Raw genomic sequence first — 6,124 nt, 5'->3', positions numbered from 1 at the left:
TAAGGCCCCCAACCACTGTCCTGGCTGGACCCATCCCCCCAAGCTCCCCCAATCCCTGCCCTCCCACCCCATAGTTTAACACCCCTGCCAAAAAAACCCCAGCACTTACCTGTAGTCTGGTTGTGTCTGACTGACTGGGGCCCCACTCGCACAGTGCGGGGCATGGTGATAGCCCCAGCAGCCCCAGCACGGGCCCTGCTGTCCCCCCTCAGCCCTGTGCTGCCCTAGGATGCTCTGGCAGGAGGCCTTGGAGCCACCCCACCTCTGCTTTTTTAAGCAGGGGTAAGCACAGGCTTTTTTCCCCATTTTGGGGGGTTTTTTCTGGGTTTTTTTTTAAATGATTGTGCCTGGGGTTGTGGGGGTAGCCATGGGGACCTGGGGGTGCAGTTTGGGGGGGTGGGGCTGGGTGAGGCAGCCATTGGGGGGGCTTCAGCAACTGGTGGGTGATAGGGCCAGGTGTAGCAGCAATTGGGGGTGTGGGGTGTGGCATGCGGGCCTTGCAAGGGGGGTGGTAGAACCTCTGGGGGCCATTTGGCCCTGTTGAAGGGCTGTACCTCTTACGTGGGGGATGAACCCCCTGTTGGGGACCTGTACACCTTGTTTTGGGGTTTAACCCCCTGTTGGGGGGCTGTACCCCTTGTGAGAAAGCTGAACCCCCTGTTGGGGGGGGGCAAACCCCTTGTGTGGGGGCCATCACCCTGTGGGAGTGCAGCAAAACATGTATTCATGAATTCATGAAACATATATTTAGAGTTCACTTTATTATTATGATAAGAGATTTGCTTGAACACTAAGATACATCAATAAAACATTGTCCAACTGATCACTGTCTCTGTCTTGCTCTCTGCCTTTATAGTGGTGTTTTGTTTTACTTGTGGAGGAACGTGGATTTGGGGGTATTTTATAGAGTGACTTTGGGATTTTTTTTGTCATGGATTTTTCAGTTTTCCAATAGGGAACACCAGAATTCCTGCTAGGGAGGCCAGTGGCAGGACCCTGCTTGCTCAGAGCTGGCACCTTAGACCCAGCTGGCTGTGGCTGATCTCCTGAACAAATGGGGCCAGGTGGACATGCTTCAGCAGTTCAAAGCAGGCCACCACACCTGAAATATCTTCCAGGTAAAAGCTGCACAGATGGCCGGGCAGGGGACACACATGACAGTAGTGCCACACAGAAGCCAATCCTGCAACCACAGTCCACTGGCAACTGGCCCAGAGAAGCAGATGCCTCTACTGGCTGTGCAGTCCCCATCCGAGTCTGGCAGGTGTGCAGCAGGTCACATCCTGGCAGCAGCCCCCACTGCCAGACTGCTGCAGTGGGTAAAGGGTGCAGGGAACTCTGAGGGCTGTTTCAGCAATCCAGCTGGCACAAGGTGTAATGTCCCCAAATACCAATTGGCTGGGCCCCAGAAGCTCCTGAGACCTAGTAGTACTGAGCTACTTGCCAGGGAGGCTTGTTAAACTGCTGGGGAAAGCACAGGTTCTGGGTTCAGGCTCTAGCTCCCCCTGCCTGAAGATCCAGGAGGAGCCAGGCAGGGTTATTTTGCCCCAAGTGGCACAATTTGCTCCACAACAAAGTTCAGGTCTGAGCATGTGCGCTGAAGCAAAAAGCCCCGGCTCAAATTTGCTCCGCTTCTTTTTGAGCTGCTGCAAGCACACGTGCTTGCATGTGTGGACACGCCCAAAGAGTTTACAAAAGCATGTACCCCTACCACCCACATTGCTTGTGATTAAGTTCAGATAAAGCTACATGTTCCTCCAGCATGTGAATACAATTTACATCTGGTGAACAAAATGGTCTGTTTACAAAAAGCAATTATTTTGTTTCAGTCAGAGATACACCTTTAGCTCCAAATATTCTCAGATACTCTCATTATTCATTACTGCTGATGAGACCGATGTGAAGCATTTAACATCAGCTTGAATGTCATTAATTTTCATTATTTAAATCCAGTACCTTGATTGCTTCATTGTTTACCAGTATTTTCAGAAGAGCCAAGCTAGCTGCATATATCTTTCCTACCTCTTTATGGAAATTAATACTTTCCATATTAAAAAACCCATCCCAGTTTAATAGATAAATATAATTTATGGCTTATCTGCTTATTTAGTATGGCATTTTAATACTGGATTACACATTCTCACTTCAATTTTTTAAGGAGCTAGTTAAAAAATAAGTTTTATATAATAACTTCTTTGGTGCATTCAGTTACATAAGAACATATGGCCAAATTTCATTCCACCTATACTGTGCCTCAGTGGACTTGGGCACATACATGTGAATCTATCTACCATACTAAATTTCCAAACAAACTGTTAATCAAAAAGGTGGGTAGAACTTCCCCTTCCTTGGTGCTTTTTTTGGCAGCTGATGGTATATTACAGAAATAGATGCATTAATGGATTTTCAGGGACCTGAACAGACAGGAATAGAATTGCACTTAAGCACTTAAATCCATTTAGAAGCCCTATAGGTGCAATAGAAGCTAGTCCATAGTCTCCCTTGCCATCTACCAGTTCTGATCCAAAGATCACTAAATCAATACAAAAATTCCCATTAGATTCAATGAGCTTTATATCAGGCTTATTGTTCACAAATCCAGGACTGAATTGCTCTAATCTTATTTATGTGCCAATTCTTGGTTAGTTTATTCACCCTTGTAGCCTGGGTGAAATTCTGTACTCTTTTGTCATTCTTTAAGTAAACTCTCTTTGTCTTCAGAAGATTTTAATGGGGATTTTTCCTGAGTAAGAAGTGCCAGATTTACCTGCAGCCACAGGCAGATCCAGAATTTGGAAAAGTGGGGTGCAGATGGTGAGGTGCATCATCACATATAAAACAAGTCATATTTTGTGAAATAGGAGCTTCATTATAGAAGCAGTTGGTTTTAAATTTTGGGTGGACTAGGAATCAAAGTGGGGTGCAAGTACACCAGTGCACTCCTCCTGGATCCTCCCTTGCCTGTTGCTTCATTATTTTTAAATAATTGATTAAAATGATCCAGATACATTTACTCTAGCTAAAATTTCTCAAAACTTTTTTTTTCCCCCAGCATCAACAAGACTTCAATGGAGATGATTCCCAGACTTCTTACTCCAGTTCACCATCTTATGGGCCATCTCTCTTTCATACATGTGACAATGAGCATTTATTCATGTGTGAAACTGTTTACTGAGCTACTTGCCTCTCCTTTATTTCTTGCACATACAGTTGATATAATTAGCACAAGCTGAACCCCTTTGTCCAGATGGCTTTGTGATGTAAATTTTACCACCTGAATCAACAACTGATAGATACAAAACATGTAATGTTTGCAGTACTTTTCTTCCACCCAGAGTGACATTCACACTGTTGCTACATCATGTTCTTTTATTACATTTCTTGCAATATGTTTTTGTCTGTCTGTTTATCTATCTAAGCAGTTGCAGGTAATGGAAGAACCTCAGCTATCATTTTAAAAAATACATTTCTAGTTTTTTAAGTTGCAGAGAAAAAATCTTTAAATGAGAACTAAAATATCAAAAGGCAAAATAAAACAAGATGAAACTTTTTTTTAAGCTCTTGTAAAATTTGGAGTTATGGCTCATAAATTGTGATCAGTTACAGTTGGCAACGTTTAATGTATTCAGTCCATATTAAGCCCAAGTGCAGAGTGCATGGAGGTAGGTAATATGAAATCTACACATTTTCTGCCTCCTGGGGGTGACTGCTATGAACCCACTATCCTAATCCATCAAATGACAGCTGTGGTACCCTCTACTAATTGTGCAAAGGGCTGAAGCCAGTGAATCTGTATGAGAGCTGTATGTTTTTCAGTGGACACATCTACACGTGCCATTAGTCCATAGAAATAAACTGCAGAGCTTATTGTTTCACAGTTTATTCGTCCTGGGAAGCTCCCAGGTACACTGTTAACATGTGCGCGTGGGCCGCAGCACAATGAGCTAGGTCACAGGAGCCGAGCTGGCAGGAGGCCCAGGGTATCAGCCTGTTAGCCTGGGGTTGCTCCAGTTGCGCTCAATGTGCTGCAGAGGGGCTGGCTGTGGTACCAGAGTGCTGCACTGTGGGCTTCTATACATGTGCAGGGAGGCTGTTCCAACACACTGTAATTACAATGTGTTGGAGCAGACTCAATTAATCAAGTCTGCTAGATCATGGTAATTACAGTGCTCTAACAGATACCAATGTCAGGTATATCGGCATCCCAGTGCTGAAAAATGGTGGCCCAGTGCTGAAAAAGATCATTTAATGAGCTTTAGTCTAAAGTGCCCCAACTCCATTTTTCATTGTGGGGATGCACATCATGTTCTGGGGGCTTTAATTAGTGTGGCTCTTGGAGCTGTGCTAATTGAAGCACTCCCCTATCATCTGAAGTACATCTATAAACAACCTGTAGAGCTAGCTGGTAGGCAGCCCTCACAGTGAAGCACCTTCATGCCCCAGCCAGCAGGATCAGCATCTACACATGTGCTGCTGTGCACAAAAAAATCTTCAGAGCAAGGTAGTATTTGTTCCCTGTTTATTAGTTTTGTGCATCCTAATAGGGGCACATGTGTAGATACTAAGACATTTATTGCACAGTTAATTAGGCAGCTCCACAGTAAACATCTTGTTAAGACATGATGGGGGATAGGGATAATGGAGACCTTGTGGGACTCCACCCATGACTGGACCATGGGTATAAACAGCTATACCCTGTACAGGAGAGATTGAGTAGACAAAAGGGGTGAGGGCATAGCTCTCTATGTCAAGGAGAGCTACGCATCCCTGCAAGCTGATATTGGCGACCAGAGTGGATAGCTGGAGACCCTCTGGGTTAAAATCAGTGGGGAACACGGCACAGGGGACATGATGGTGGGAGTCTACTACAGACCTCCCACCCAAAGTCAAGAGCTTGACCAGGAGTTCACCAGGGAATTGGCTGAGGCTGCATGCTCCAGGTCCATGATTGTCATGGGAAACTTCAACTACCCAGACATCTCATGGGAAGAGTGCTCAGCTAAATCCAAGCAGTCACAAAGCTTCCTCTCATGTGTGGATGACCTCTATCTGACACAAGAGGTCTACGGGCCAACGAGAGGTAAAGCGCTGCTTGACTTGGTACTGGCAACTGGGGACAACCTAATCTGTGACCTAATGATTGAAGGGAAGCTGGGTGACAGTGGCCATAAACTGATCACCTTCACCATCCACAGTAAAGCTGACAAGTCAGTCAGCAATACAAAAGTCCTTGACTTCAGGAAAGCTGACTTTGACAAGCTCAGGAGGCTTGTAAGTGAGGCCCTAAAGGACCATGACTCCAAGGGGAGGGGAGTTCAGGAAGAGTGGTTGCTTCTCAAAGAAGTGATCCTCGATGCACAAGCTAATGCTATTCCATCTTGGAGGAAAGGCAGCAAAAGGGCACAGCAGCCCCCTTGGCTCTGCAGGGAACAAGCAGACCTCCTGTGGCTAAAATGAAAGGGCTACAAAGGATGGAGGATGGGATCCACCTCCAAGGAGAAATATTCTGCACTGATCTGGACCTGAAGGGAGTGAACAAGGAAAGCCAAGTCTGCGATAACTCCAACTAGCTACAAGTACCAAGGACAATAAAATATATATTTTTAGATATGTGGAGAGCCGAAGGAAAAGCAAGGGCAACATTGGACCCCTGCTAAACCAGATGGGACAACTGACAACCGATGCCCAGGAAAAAGCCAACCTATTAAATGGGTCTGTCTTTCATCAGTCCCATGGGATGCCCCTGCCCAATATGGGACATTGAGGGCTGGGTGAGGGAGATTCCCTGCCCTCCATCAATGCTGACCTTGTGAAGGAACACCTTGAGAGGCTGGACACCTTAAAGTCAGCTGGCCTGACAATCTACACCCTAGGGTACTCAAGGAGCTGTCTAGCATTATAGCCCAGCCCCTGGCACTGATCTTTGAGAACTCCTGGTACTCTGGTGAAGTTCCTGAAGATTGGAAGAAGGCCAGTGTGGTGCCTATCTTCAAGAAAGGGAGGAAAGTGGATCCGGCAAACTACAGGTTTCATAGTTTCATAGTTTCAGGGTCGGAAGGGACCTAATAGATCTTCTAGCCCGACCCCCCGCCAGGGCGGGAGAACAACCCAAAAACACAAACAA

This window comes from Alligator sinensis, unplaced genomic scaffold, assembly GCF_000455745.1.
Source record: "Alligator sinensis unplaced genomic scaffold, ASM45574v1 scaffold631_1, whole genome shotgun sequence".
NCBI classification, from domain to species: Eukaryota; Metazoa; Chordata; order Crocodylia; family Alligatoridae; genus Alligator; species Alligator sinensis.
The sequence above is the reverse complement of the archived record's forward strand: the minus strand, read 5'-3'. Positions refer to the sequence as shown.